The sequence below is a fragment of the Meles meles genome, chromosome 12, assembly GCF_922984935.1.
Source record: "Meles meles chromosome 12, mMelMel3.1 paternal haplotype, whole genome shotgun sequence".
NCBI classification, from domain to species: Eukaryota; Metazoa; Chordata; class Mammalia; order Carnivora; family Mustelidae; genus Meles; species Meles meles.
The window spans coordinates 42,981,026-42,996,908 of NC_060077.1; the positions used below are offsets into that span (position 1 = coordinate 42,981,026).

At 41.6% G+C, this 15,883-nt stretch overlaps 1 protein-coding gene across 1 annotated transcript in view; it reads left to right on the forward strand.

Moving 5' to 3' along the window:
• Window positions 1–9,869: 9,869 nt before the first annotated feature.
• LPIN2 (lipin 2) overlaps window positions 9,870–15,883 on the forward strand; it is a 93,964-nt gene continuing 87,950 nt past the window's right edge. The window contains exon 1 of the mRNA XM_046024069.1: window positions 9,870–10,085. The gene's annotated coding sequence lies outside the window, so the exon portion shown is untranslated. The remainder of the gene's footprint in view (window positions 10,086–15,883) is intronic.

Genomic DNA, 15,883 nt, shown 5'->3' on the forward strand with positions numbered 1-15,883 from the left:
GAAAAGCATGTTTCTATCCCAGTAAACAAAACCAGACCAGTATTCTAGAATGTACTTTTTGCTATTCCTCTGCTCAAAACTTCATGATCTTGCTCCATGACCTTGGCTCATGATTTTCCAGACCCTAGAATCACTGTTTCCTCCATGTTTCCCCACCAAATCCTAATTGTTCTTCACTGCTCATCTGCTCCCTGAAGTCACCTTTAACTTTTCCTTCTAGGCTGTGTGCGTATTTCTCCTTTGAACTCTTATTTTATTTACAGGGAGTACTATGTTTACATGTTAGAATGAAATTATTCTCTATTTGTATGTGTTTCCTATTCAGAGTGCAAAGTGGATCTCGTGGATTCCTCAAACTAACAGTAACACAGAAGTTGACATGCAGTGAATGTTAATTAATAGTTGCACTCTTATTGTAGTTGATGTCATGCACTGAAATAATGCTCTGAGAGACCAATCCGAGGGCTTGTGCAGGGCTGCCTCTACAAGGGAGATAGTAGCAGCTGAATTGTGCACATAGCTTTTATTTAGGTTGGTTTTTTTTTTTTTTTATCAGCAAAGTGAGGACAGATGTATCAAAGCATGAGGAAGGAATACAAAGAGATGGTAATTATTTTGAAGGCAGAAGGCAGGCCTGTATCCTCCCCTAGGCTTGGGCACACAGGGAGGGGGTTATCCGATAAGGGAGGAATGGGATGTTCGTGCTAGCAATCAACCAAGGCAGGAAGGGGAGTTGAGGGTTACTTTCCTTCATAGCTCCTTATCTATGCCAGGCCCCAGGAGATAATGGGATCCTGTTCCTACTGGGCCATTGCGTTTAACAGCCTGAGAACCAGAATGCTGCTAACGTTTCAGTTGCTCCCACAATCACTCCTCAGGGCTTACCGTACACTTGTGGGAATAACCTCACAGTTGACTGTATGATTACAGGGATTGTGTGATAGTCGGGATCAATATATTAATACTGACTGAAAAACACATCATTATTGTCCTTTGATAACTAAGAAGTAACTTAAAGCAGGTGATGATCGCTTGGTTATAGCAAGTATTTATAGAAATGTGTTGACATCATTTATTCACTCATCCATTCAATAAATATTTATTAAAGATTCATTGACTAGGAAGATACATCCCCTTGCTTCCTGGTTGTTTTGCCTGTAACTGAAAGGGAGAAGTTAAATTCCAAATGGACTAGACAAAGATCAACAAAATAAGCTAATGAATACTTGCCTAAAGCCACCCTAGCCTCTTAATGCCTCCTGCACGAAAACACGTGTTAGTTATATATTTACTTAGGTAAATTCCAAGAAGCATTATAAACACTTTGGGGGAGGGGAGCCAGAGAGAATAAAGTACCTTATTCTTTTGTAGATTTTGAATAAGGAAAAAGTTCATAGATGTACTGATATTGCAAAACTAAAGCCAGTCATCATCAGGCTCATCAATATTGACACCAAGCATTTATTTAACACCTCTCTCAACTGTGAGCTAGGTAATAAGTGTAGAGTAAAATTATATAAAACATAGAGTCTGCTCAGGAGAAGCTTAAATGCCTCAATGGAGAGAGACAAGAATGCCATGCATAAGTTTGCTGGCCCTATCTGGAGGGGTTTGAAGGTACTGTGCATCCCCCAAGAGAAGGCAGTCTTCACCAACAATTCCTCTCAAACACACCCTGGTCAGGGCAACATAGAAATGTGCCTCAATTTTCCCATTCAATCACCAGGCAGTTCACACAGATCCCATTCTGTTCTGTTGCTTGCTATGAGCTCCTTCAACTTCTAGTCTCTCAGGCTCTTCTCTTCCTTTATACTCTGGGGTCTTTTTACCCACCTACCTTCCTTCTACAGGATCCCTAACACCGGGCTTCACCCGGGCTCCAACCAGAACAGCTACTGGCCTGGTCCACACTTGTCTACATCTTTCACATGTAGCCCACAAGACAGACAAATCCTTTCTCTTGCTAATAGCGACACTGTCCCTGTAATCTGTGAGCAAGGTAGAAAGGGGAGGATCAAGGAGAAGAAATATCCTGTCCTGTAGCATATCCACAGCCAAATATAATTCAGAGAAGAAATGATATTGAAAAAAAAGTATTTGATAGGAGTAACTTTGCCTCTGAGAAATAAAAATCCAACATAATGGTGACTAAAGCCAGGATAAAGGCATATTTTCCCTCTTATATGAAATTTCACAGCTAAGTGTCCCGTCCTGCGTCTACTCCATGGAATTCTCAGAGACTCATCTCCTTCCAGCTCACTGCTCCATCATCTTGAGGATGTGGCCATAGTCTTCAGGGTCCAAGATCTCCTGCCATCACATCCTCATTCCCTATAGCAGGATAGAGGTTGGAGCAAAAAGTAGAGAAAAGGAATACAGGTCAGTTATTGTTATTTAAAAAAAATTTTTTTTACAAATGACAATATTTTATTATAGAAAAAGCATCCCAAATATAGGATTTCATAAATCCTAGTAGATGAACAAGTATAACTTTAGAAGTACTTACAGGGACACCTGGGTGACCCAGTCAGTTAAGCATCCCATTTTTTATTTTGGCTCAGGTCATGATCTCAGGGCCATGAGATCAAACCCTGCGTTGGACTTCATACTGGGTATGGAGCCTGCTTTAGAGTCTCTCTCTTCCTCTCCCTCTCTCCCTCCTCACTTCTCCCACCCCTGGTCTCTCTCTCTTAAAAAAGAAAAAAAAAGTACATAAAGTAAAGAGGCAAACCCAGAAATATTTTGCCTTTGAAAAAGAATATAATGTTCTCCTGCAGAGGTGATCCCACCCAGAGCATGAATGTGGCTCCATCTCTCATGAAGACATCAGGTTTGATTTCTGAACTCACTATACCCATTTTAACAATTTCAAAATGATGGCAAGAAGTAGCATTGAATAAATTACTAAAACTCCTTGATTCTTAATTTTCTATTGACACTCAATAAAAAAGATTCCATGTAACACTTTATGACAGACTTTGAGTTAAAGCCTGATTGTTTTTACTTATGGAAAGGCCCGGTGGAACACTATTTGCAAATATATCCATTTTTCCTGGGCTTATGCCACAGTATTTTCATAGACTTGTATACATTAGATATCACACTGTTCTCTTGGAATTGAGTTTAAAATAATATTGGCTGTTGCATGATGTGCAGCAAATCTGGCTACGTTCTAGCTCCCTAACTCTCTTGGCTGTCATTCTTCCAATACCTTTCCTCCACTTTGGAGAAGCCATTAAGTAATCTAACCTGACACATTTTAATACTGCCTTTTTGTCTACTCTGCAAATCCTCAAGGTCAGTGCAGACACAGACTCAAATTCTAAACTTCAAATTCAGGTTAATTTCGGCTTGCTGAAATGCCTAGGAGTAAGATATCCTGGGTAAAACCATTTTCTTATGAAAATGTTCCTGTATAAACAGCCTGGCTTATTTAGGCACCTAGAAAAAACACCAAACCTGAGTTCCAACTTTTTCTATTAGAAACACTTCTTGCCTAGCTGGCCAGTTACTACATGCCAGTTGTCTCTTGAGGAAGATTCCCAGAAGTCTCCACAGGACAATCCTACTTTTATATCTTTTTGGTGAGGACTTGATCACCTGGTTACTACAAGTCAAAATAAATTCAGAAATGGAGTCTTTTCTGAATGGTATGAGCCCAGCTAAAAACTGGGAGTTTTCCTGTGGAAGAAGGAGAGAATGGACATTGCAGGAGAACTAGCTTCCCAGCCACAAATAGCAAACAAGATACTTTAGAAGTAAAGAGTAGAAAAAGATCATTTTAAAGTGAGGAGAACTGAAAATCATTTCATGAAAGAAAGTTGGGTCTTGAAAGTCGTACTATTTGGTCTGGCAGAAATTTGGACTGGCAGATATAGGACATAACAAGTGGAATGAATAGAATGAATAAATGCACGGTAGTGGGTACATGTTCTCTCATTTCCTTTAGTCATGACATTTAAAATATTTTTATTTAAAATATTTTTTATTCTATAACTTTCAGTTACACATAAATATAGGAAGAATATAGTGAACCTTCAGGGCTCATCAACCATTGTGAGTAATTTGGAAATGATCGATAAACATTTATGAAGTAGGCTTTCAACTAAAAACACAGAAATGATAAAAATGCAGAGGCCCCAAGAAGATTAAGCATAGTGGCTATGTCTGAAGGAGTAATTCATTAAGGAAATGAATGAACATTTGGCGAAGTTGGGTGGTAATATAACAGCTGATGTAACCAGGATACATATGTGTTAGTTCTTTACTAAGTTCCAGTCATTGGTTGGAGGAACTTGTATAAAAAGCTCATTGTTAGCCCTGTGGATATTTACTGTCCTGAGGAAGGGCTCATAGGTCAATGGAAATAAATGGCCACAAATTGTGGAAGGTCTGGACTATCATGGCAAGGAATATGAACAGGCAATATTCAGGCAATAGGGAATTACCAGAAGGAGTTGACCAGGAAAATGACCAAATAGTAAATCCAAGTTTTGGAAAGATAATCGGTGCCTGCATGGGGGATAGACTGCAAAGAGAAAAGCAAAAATTGGAAAATAGTTAACAATTAAAAGTGAATTTTAAAACAACCTGAGTAAAAGGAAGAGGAGAAAATTAACATATTTTGATGTCTATATTGTCCCATGCATAATGGTTGGCCCTTTATACACCTTATGCCTTACATTAATCTTCATGACAACACCAAGAGGAAGGTGTTATCCCTGTGATTTTTAGATGAAGACGTAGAGGCCCGGAGAGTGACTTCCTGGCTCTATTCCTAGGTCCCAATGGAATCGGAATTTGAATCCGTTTTGCTGGAGTCTGTGTTTCCAACTGCACCACATGCCTCCATGTCCTGAACTACAGAGGTAGCAGAAGGAATGGGAAAGAGGGCACAGACGTGAGTTTGCTCCTGAAGAACAGACCGGGTGAGTAGTGAAGCGGCATGGCTGGGGAAGAGGGAGAGATCAGAGGCATCCAAGACCACTGAAACCTCAAGCCTGAGTGTCCGGAGGATGGTAATGTGTTTATCTGAGGTAAACGAGACAGAAGATAAGGAGTCCAGGGAATAGATGCATTTGAATGTGGAGGAATTGTGTTGGGGTTGATGTCTAGCAACCAGTTGGCAACTTGGATCTGAAACTGAGGGAAACACCAAGTCCCTATACATACATGAAAGTTCTTGTATGGTGTGACAGGAGCAGTACAGAGCATGTGAGGTCTCCCAAGAGAGAAGGACAGGGTAAGAGAAAACAAGCACCCGAGTTGACCTTAGTTACTGCCCTTATCTCCCAGATATAAGGAGGAAACTGGACAAGGTCTGGAAAAGGGCTGTCAGAAAACAGAAGAAACAGGAACGAACATAGCTTGTCCCAGGAATTGTGGAAGGTGACAGCCCCAAGATTCACAGTTAAGTAAGTGAACATTGTCTCACAGTTGGAGGGTTATCAGTGACCTCTTCAAAAGCAGTGACCCTGCAAAGGTGGGGGGTGGAGGAAGGAGCAGGACAGCGGCAGGCTGGGAGAGAGCAGAGGCTGGCTGGCAGAGACACAAATGCCATATCCTCTGTGGAGAAATCATCATTGAGAAGAAGAAAGAGCTGAGACTGAAGCAGGGTAGGAGACGCTCGGCTGTAGGAAAGCTTTTCTTCTTAGAATGAATGGTATTGATCTGCTTGTGAGCAGAGAGAAAGGCGCTGTGGAGAAGACAGACTAGTTTTTCCCTGTACAAGAGGAAGGAAAAGGAGGCCAGAGGGAAAGGAAAGAGAGAAAACGTGAAGACTTGTGCATTTTTTGATGTACTTGGCAGGTTTTCAGGAATTTGAGAGGTAAGGTGGTAGATAGAATAAAGAGCAAGGGTGTACTTATGGCTGGAGGAGAGTGGGAAGGATTTGGAACAGATGCATAAAGGACCAGCAGGGGAGCGGGGAACAGTGCTGGGCCCAGGCAGGGGTGGGCACAGGAACACTTCATGTGGAGCCCAGCTTTTTGGGCAGTGTGGCATCTGAAGAATGCAGGCCTCCGAGGGTCCAGGGTGAAGGTAAGAGCTTAGACGCAGTGGCGCCTGGGTGGCTCATTCAGTTAAGAGGCCGACTCTTGATTTTAGCTCAGGTCATGATCTTGTGGAGGTGGGATTGTGCCCCACATCAGGCTCTGTGCTCAGCGGGGAGTCTGCTTGAGGATTCTCTCTCCTCTCCCTCTGCCCCATTCACCCTCTCTTTCTCTCTTTGTCTCTCAAATAAATAAATAAATCTTTAAAAAAAAAATGGAAGAGCTTAGCTGTAAAGAAAGTCGATGACCTTAGATGCCTCAAAACAACCAATGGACCCGGGCAAGGGAGAACATTTTCCTGAGGGCAGAAACCGCGCCTGATGCTTTGTCACATCTCTCAACTCCTGGCATGTAGTAGCTTCTCCATAAATATTTCGTCATGAATGAGCAAGCTGAGTATAAGATATAAGGTCTCAGGAATATGCCTCATGGATAATGCAGACAGATGTAGGCCGAGGCATTCCGGGCAGTTGAGGGAATCCTACCAAGAAACTCCTCTTTGTTTATTTCCCTACAGAGCATCTCGTTCTTCTGTCTTCTTTTGGCATGCAACTTTATCAGAGTTAACCCCTCCTCTCTGCATCTAGTACGGTGTCTTGCGTCTTGCATGGAGTAGACATTCAACGCATGTCTACAGGATTGGGTGCAAACCAAGCTGTGATTGGTATTTCCCGGTGGTTATTTATCTTTGGGGAGCACAAAGCCTGCCCAGTACAGGAATTGCTGCTTCTGCTTCCTGTCACCATCCCTTGGCCTCATGATGCAATCTGTATTGCTCCTTTTACATCTACCTGGGTTACCTTTTGGCTTCCACTCCCTCACCCTCAGCCAGTCTTGAAACAAACCCCCCTGAACATTCTGGCACTGGTGTGGCCCCGCGTGGATCCTACATGGCACTTCCCACCCTGTCTCCTCACAGAGGGAGCCTTTGCCCTCTCAGGACTCCTCCCCAGCGTGCTCAGTATTGCCTTGCTCCATCTTGACTACCTTCCACCAGTATTAGGTCTCTGCTCAGACAGTCTTGGGTAAACACTTCTCCCTGTTCAACCCAACCCTAGGTCATCCCTGGGTGACCCCTGCACAGTTAACCGACTTCAGCAAGCAGAGGCTAGACCAGAACTATTTTCTGGAATTCACAAACTACTCTTCCACAATGGAGGTCCTTTTAAGAGGTAGGGGTGTCACATAGTCTAGGTGAAGTTACTAGTACTATGACAGTCATATAAAGGAAGCCAGAATGGAAGCCCTGGCTGTGTTATATGTATTTCAAACCTTGTCAGTAAATCTTTATCCCTGAGGGCTAAATAGGGTCGTTCCTTCCTTTTTTTTTTTTTTTTTAAGATTTTATTTAGTTATTTGACAGAGAGATCACAAGTAGACAGAGAAGCAGGCAGAGAGAAAGAGAGGGAAGCAGGCTCCCTGCTGAGCAGAGAGCCCGATGCGGGACTCGATCCCAGAACCCTGAGATCATGACCTCAGCCGAAGGCAGCGGCTTAACCCACTGAGCCACCCAGGCACCCACTTCCTTTCTTTCTTAAGTAAAAATCCTTGCTATTGCAGTTGAGAAAAATTAGTACTGAAAATACAGAGTCAATCACCAGCCTGGCCCTAAAATCTGGACCCACCACTCCTGACTAGAACTGAAGGCAACCCATTGGATTTCTAACCTCAGATTCTACCTTATCTTACTAAATATTGCAGTGACGGTGGGGTCTTAACTCACATCATTGCGCTGAATCTATTCAAATAAGTCTCGCGGCTCACCACCAAAAGTTGTCTTGTGCTAAAAGTTTGATTCATTAAAGGTCATTTGAGACAAAATCAAGTCCTTTGTGGGTATACATCCCCCACCCCCACCCCGTGACTCTGTAATTACTGTTCTGTTATAGATCAGCAATACTGTTGACCAACCGAGCTGAGTCGGATTCTTTTAGTGCAGCGGAGGAATCATGGAGCTAGACAGAATTGACCTCAAATCCACTGCTTTCAGAATATGTAAAAGTTACATTCCCCACCTACGCCACTGGAAAGCAAGTGTAAGGATATTGTACTCCCATATGGAGATTTTGTGGGGTTTAAATGAGTTCCTTTCTTTAAGAAGTGCCCAGGGAAGCACCTGGCACAGATAGGGTGTGTAACAAGGGGCTTCGCTTCCCATTTCCCTCCCTGAGTTCCTACCTTGTTTTCCTGAGGGTAACTTTTTGAAGGGCAGATAGAACATATTACGGAAGTACTTCTGTACCCATTCATAGTACAGAAATCATTTGAATGTATAGAATCAGGAATTCATTTTTGTGACATTTTCTTACTTATTTAACCTAAAAATTTTACTGGAGCTATTTTATTTTTGTATGAAATATGTTAAAGTGCTTCCTAGTTGAGGCTGCACTTTGGGCATGCATAAAGTTATACATACAGCCTGGTGAGGCAGTTCAGGGTCAGGTTATTTGTATTTTATAGATGGACAAACTAATGTTCAGGAAGGTGAGCTCAAGGTCATGTGACATGTATGGGAAGAGTGGAATGCAGATCTCTCATCACCTCACCCCCGTGACTTTCTCTCCCTAGCTGCACTGAGGTACTGGTCTTCCAAAGCCCAGGTGAGAAGCCACCTTTGTTAGATGAATTCGTCACTTGCTATAGAGTATGAAAAGAACAACATCCTTGACGAGGACGGAGGGTGGAAATGTTAGTTGCCTCAGACATCTAAGGATTTCCTCTATTACACTGCTGTGGAAAAACCCAGCTTCCCATGACCCTCCCCCAAGAGCCTCGTATAGTTTCTGTATCACTGGAGAGAGTGAACACTTAGCCTTGGAAAGGACCGAGGAAAAGTGGGAGGGGATTCAATAAATAAGAGATAAGAATCAGGGCAAGAGTTGTTCTTGAGGAGGCTTTCACGGTTTCATCGAGACAGATGGCAGCTGTCTATAAAATATGCTTGTAAGTCCTACTTCCTTCTTCATTTTGGTTTGTTGTGACAACTGGAGTTAAGTTTTAGGCAAATAAATATATAGGAGCATATTTTCACTCCAAGTATTGGAATAACTAAAGCAATAGGATGCCTCACAAATTCCTCCATTCACTTTGGGCAGGAAAACTTTCTGCGAGGCAGGTTTTTCTAGACTTTGTTGGGGAGGCAGGGGGAGACTGCGAGGCAGGTTTTCCTAGACTTTGTTGGGGAGGCAGGGGGAGAACGTTAAGATCCATTTCTCTAGTAGTAAGCACTCCTGGTATAAGGTAACTAATCAGAGTTAACCTGGAGCAGTCTCCCACTCAGGAGAATTATCTTCTTCCATTTGGTATCCCACACTGCCTTTTGTGCCGTGCACCTGATGCTGGTTCTTGGAAGATCACACCTCTAGCATATTGGGCTGCAGTGTTCCTATCAGGCCTGTCTCCCACCCCAATCTACCGACCCCAAGAACCAGCCCCCTCATGACATTCCTGTCCTGAGCTCCATTCCCTCAGTGTCATCTAAGCTGAGGGCTGGGACTCCCACTGGAAATTCTAAGCCCTTTTGAAAGACATATTTTATTTTCAAAAAGGCCCCCAATGCAAAATCTAGGGTCCATGCTAGAGACCATGTTTCAGGGGATCCAGGTCTTTCAGGATTTTAGTCATGCCACCTCTGTAGAGATAAATGATTGCTGGTAAACAGTGGAGGGAACCGCACCCCAATGATCTCCTGACAGAGAGACAGATCACCTCACTCTACCAGATATCAAATGAGAGCATCTTGCCATATGACTCAGAGGAGAATCTCCAGGAAAAACAAATACTGTACAACATGAATTACTGAAATGCAGTGAAGCAGGAACTGAGTTGCAAAGGCCTGAATAGAAACGAGGCTCAATATTAAGAGTGGGGGAAAAAACCAAAACCAAACATCTGTAAGGACAAGTGATAAAGGAGACTACATGGAAATGTGTGCAGAAATACGCTTCATGGAAGTAAACTTTGGACAATGAATGTCAGGTGAAATTAGGAGCAAGAAGGAAATAACACGAGGTGCTTCCGAATGGCTGCTCTAAGGTATGATGAGTATAATTTGACTTGATTAGACTCTAGAGTTTCTGATTTACACAATGTGAAGATAGGCGCTCACTGTCAATCTATTTACTGTTTACCTCGGAAAACCCCTGCGCTTTCTTGTCTTGTTTTAAATTCAGGCGTGGTGGGTTCTTTCATTTTTGTCATGCCAGTTTGTTTCTTTATGGAGCGATGGTTTCTTTATGGTTAAATGTCTGAAACAGACATGATGACCATCTCCCAAGAAATAAAATCAGTCACCTTTAGGACTGAAAGGTGAAGGACATTGGCTGAATTAGTAAGTCTCCTCTTGAGCCTGAAGAAGTTTTAAAAAGAATTTTTTTCTCTCTTTTGTGCCTTTTTCATGTTTCTTCATTTAATTGATTTGTGTAGACATTAAAAGTTCCCTAGTTCTGTGTTCCTGATGATTGAAATGATATTGTTTCCCTGGTTTATACAATTTTAATGGATTGGGGGGAACATAATGTATGGGACAACTAAATTTTGCAAAACTTTAGATAAAGTTGAATGTCTATGATGGTGTCTCACATGTGCTAACTGGGCTTATGTATCGTGGTAGCTTTGGGGCCTGCCAGTCTGAGCCGAAATGCCACTTAGTAGTTGTGTGACCTTAAAAAGTTACTTTTTTGTAAAAAAAAAAAAAGTTATATTTTGGCATCAGTATTTTATCTGTAACCTGGAGATAAAGAATGATGCCTACCTCTATGGTTGCTGTGGAGATGGAGGTCATATACATGTAAAGCACTTATTAGAACAGTGTTTTTATTTTTATGCAACAGGTTATATAGTCTTAGAGGAGCCACAGAAGGTTAGAGGTTGTGCCCATTTAAATACTTAGAAATATTTTAGGTAAAAATGTGTTTTGATATATACTTGAATGATTTTTTTTAATATTTTATTTATTTATTTGACAGAGAGAGATCACAAGTAGATAGAGAGGCAGGCAGAGAGAGAGGGAAGCAGGCTCCCTGCTGAGCAGAGAGCCCGACGCGGGACTCGATCCCAGGACCCCGAGATCATGACCTGAGCCGAAGGCAGCGGCTTAACCCACTGAGCCACCCAGGCACCCATACTTGAATGATTTTTATTATGGTATTAAAAAAGTCTGTTTCTTTTCAGGTTGCAAAATGTCCAAACACAAAATACTAAACAACATGGTTGGGATGGAGAGCTTATTTGGCTTAGTTGGTAGCTAGAAATAACATCTATTTAGCACTAAGTTTTAATAAAGAGCAAATTTAAAGATGCAGAATGTTTGTCTTCACTTTATAACTTAACTTCTGCTTAAAGTTTTGGCCTGGCAGTAGACATTTGTCATTGGGTGGCTGCCCAATAGCCAAACTCCTTTCTTATGTTCACAGAAAACCCTATTGTATGAGTCTTGGTGGAGAAAGCCAGAAGGAGACTGTGCCTTATTTGTCTCTGCCTTATGCCATGTTTAGAATCCTTCCAGGTACACAGTATGCATTGGTTAAACTGAAAATGTAAACAGGAAGAAGAAAATTTTCACAACCAGGAAAGGCTCCATGATGAGTCATGAGTTATTTTCTGTTCACATACTTGTGAACAGAATCCACTGTGATTAACTGAATATCTTTGGGCAAGTCACACAACTTGTTGCTCACTTAGTTACTATTTAGTTAGTAGTTTCTGCATCATATATATGAAATGTAAATAAACCCATTGACCCAGCTGGAGGGATGTAAGGACTAATCAATGAATGAAAATTAACTGGGGATAGTCATATAAAATCATATGTCTATCATATATGAAAATATATGTTAAATTCACAAATACATATCCCATTGTAAGTGGTTTTTTTTTTAAGATTTTATTTATTTGACAGAGAGAGAGAGCAGAGAGTGCAAGCAGTGGGAGGGGCAGGCAGAGAGAGAAGGAGAAGCAGGCAGGGAGCCTGATGTGGGGCTTGATCCCAAGACCTTGAGATCATGACCTGAGCCAAAGGTAGATGCTTAACTGACTGAGCTATGCAGGAGCCTCTATAAGTGTTTTTAGATTGGTTTAGTTGAACTCCTAGAACTTTCTATGCTACTTATTATAATAAATATGAATTTACTTTTCATACAATTATGAAAGTAAAAGAAATGTTTTATCTTGTGTCCAAATTCCAAAATTCCAGTTTCTGGACATTTAGGAAATGTTCCTTCTTCAATCTTCCCTTTTACTTAATTAGGAATTTATTTCATAGTTACCACCTTTTAAAGCTTTAATTAAATTGTATATTTCCTACTTTAATATTCCTTATTCTTTGTTTTCCTTATGGGGCTTCTGTAAATTCAGCTCCCATTTTTTTTTTCCTTAAACAGAGTCATTGCTTACCGCCCCCCTTGAGAAATATGAATTAAAAATTTCCCATGACCTCTGTAATTACTATTTCATTCCCCTCCAAATATTTCAATCCAGTTATCCTGAAATATGTGATCCAAGGCTGATTAAGCCAACTTCATCTTTTAACACACATTTGCATACAAACACCACAACCCACCTTCGTCAGTTTTTGAGATTTCTGGAAAGAGTATAAGTTACTAAATCCAGTAGACCAATCCCTAACATGTGTATGGTCATGGTGATTTATGATGCCAAGTTTAAAGCCAAGGTGATTTATGATGCTAAGTTTAAAAGAAATATCACTGCTGTTCATTGATCTGCCTGCCATTTTATGGCTTTTCCTAATAAAACGAGACAGGAAAACATTTAATTACAAGTGTACTAAATTTGGAAGACATAAAAGTCTTTAGCAATCTTTGAAAATTAAATACTGCGTGTGTGGGAGAGAGAGAGATGCACTTCGCTTCATGGAGTATTGCTGCCATGCTCCTGAGACTTTGAACATGAAAGGAATTTTTTAAAGTGAAGTTTAATTCTTTGAAAAACCAGTCTTGAATCTTTTTATAAAACAGAGGAAGACTTTGATTTTAGCCTGGAAGGGAGGGCAAGAGTGAGACAATTAGAAGCAGAGAAGTCAGGCATTTCAGATAGGAAGAACGTCATAACCAAAGCTACAGACCGGGAATGGGTGTAATGTTTTCCAGCAGGGATGAGGCGACGAATCTGGCTGGTACATAGAGGGAAGAAGAGGGAAACCCAGCTGGTGATTGGTGGAGGCAGATACTTTGGGACAGGGCTGGGGAAACTGCTCACTGTCCTGCAACTGTTTTCCCACAGGACAATAGCTGTGTGGCACAGTCCACCCACTGCATGGATCCACCTTTGCTCCTCCTTAAGGCCACGTTCATCCATTTGTGCATCAAATATTTATTAAGCTTTCTTCTGCAGTATGTTCCACAGTGTTAGATGTTATTAAAGCCACAATAACAAACTAGACATGTATCAGGCAGTCAAGTGTCAAATAATCTAGAAAGGGAGATAGGATTTACATATAAATAATCATCACATGGGGCATTATGTGAGATACAAACAAGTTGCTTTGTCATTCAATAATATGAAAGGAAAAATGACATCCAGTTGATGAACTTAATGAAGACTCTCGCAGATGCAGCACTTGCTCAGAACTTGGCAGAATAAGCAGAACTGAGGGGAGAACATTCCAGAAAGGGATGTTTGAGCCAAGTTGAGAGGACATAGGTGGGAGGAGGGGGTGTATCTAGTTAACGTGTGGGACCAGAGGATAGATGAAAGAAGTGGGGATATGAGGGAGTGACGTATGTCACCAAAGCTGTCAGAATTTCATTTTCTGGCTGAGGAAGGACCCCAGAGACAATGTTGTTGCTGTGTATATTTCCAGGTTGCTGAGTTTTCTCTTAAAACCAGTCAGGCATTTAAAGCCCTAGAGCATTGATATTCACAGAAACTTTAAACTGGGGAGTTGTTGACTCCTAACAAGAATATCGGTTACACCCAAGCAAACATCCCTCAGGTCCCACTATCTAACGACAATATGAAAAGGCATTTTAGCAAACATCATTACAAGCTTTCACTGAGCACAACTCAGAAGTGAGTTGATAAGACTCTGAAGCCAAGGGCGCTGGCTTCTCAGGAACCTTCTATTTCCAAAACAATAGCAATATAAAACTTGCTCTCTGAAGCTAAAATAGAAGAGGTAAAGTGATGTCTGCCCAGCAGGAAAAGCTTTACAGGCTCTTCTATAAATCTGAGAAGAGGAGGGCAGATCAAGTGTTTGTTTCCATTGTAAATTCCACATATCCAGTTCGAATTTCCTTTAGTATCTTGTAGGATCTTTTCAAAGGCTCCCCCCTTCCCAGCCTGCATCTGCAACAACACTGTGCCGTGTTTTCTGGCACAAGATCATAAAATAATTCAGGAAAGTTTGAGGAGATGAGAAATCTGGAAAGGAAGATGGTTAATTGACGGTGATAGCATGAGCTCTGGGGAAGACTTGTTCCCATCGCACCCCTACCCCTAACCCCAAACTGTTCTTGTCCAGTCATTACAATGTAATTCAGTTCCTAACAGTCAGTTCCTAAAGCTGATTTCTGATTCCGTGCAGATGCCTGGGCTTCCTTCTTATCATTTTCTGCCTTGCCACTCCTCTGTTTGTACCTTTCCTTTATCTTTTCCTCTCCAGCTAAAAGACAAAGTCTCAGCAGCCTGTGCTCTGTGTTGAAGGGGAGGATGGAATGAGGGTGGGATGTGCCAGCTGAAGGTGAAGGACAGTTGGGAAAGCACATGTTTCAGCAGTGAAACTTGTGAGAATCCCTGTTCCAGCTGTAACTTTTCTTTCTTTCTCTACCCTCTGAGGCAAGTGCTATATTCTTCTGTTCCCGGAAGTTAATACAAACTGGGCCCATCCCTGAGTTTAAAATAGTCTCTTTCCTCACAGAAGTTTGTGGAAGGTACATCATAACTAACCCACTCAAGGGGTGCTCCATCGATTAGCTAATCAATTGATAACTACGTAACACTCTAAACTTGCTGAACACGTATTTCATACATTCTGGAGATTGTCATTTAATAACAAGACTCCCTTAGTAAAAACACCAAAACTTCAAGAAAATAATCTACAAAGCCATACCCTTTCACCCTGACTTTTCTTTTCTTTAAGATTTAATTAATTAATTATTAATTAATTAATTAATTTGAGACAGAGAGAGTGAGCAAAAGAGAGAGCATGAGGGGGGTGGAGGGGCGGAGGGAGAGGGAGAAGCAGACTCCCCGCTGAGCTGGGAGCCGGATGTGGGGCTCCATCCCAGGACCCCAGGATCATGAACTGAGCTGAAGGCAGAATCTTAACCGATGGAGCCTCCCAGGTGCCCCTTTCCCTGACTTTTCTAACATTGGAAGAAATTTGTCTATCATTACTAAGCCATTTAGAGAAATAGGAAGGACTGGAGGGAGGAGAAGGAAAACCTTTTCAGTTGCCAAGAAAATTCACTTAGTGAAGAGCTTTCTTGAGGGAGAATATAGAATGTTCTCCCTCATGAAGCAGAAGAAGGGAAGGAGCACACACACATCGTCGGGATCGTTCCATAGGACTAACACCCCCAAACTGAGGAGGAACAAAGAATGGTTTTTGAAGTCTTTTGGAAAAGGAGAAAGAGACCAGATGTACTTGGCAAACACATTCTTTAAGAATAGTTTATGGTTGTCCAGACATTCCATTCAAATTAGTGGCTATTCTGGAAAGAAATGAAGACAGTAGCTGCTGAAACAAGCAATCTGGAAGCACAAGAAAGTTAATATTCAGAGAGGGAAAGTTGTCCAGGCTGGCCTCAGAATCGTTACTGTGGAGTGTAACAGTGAATTGCTGAGGGTTTTCCTAAAAGCTTGGGGCAGAGCCC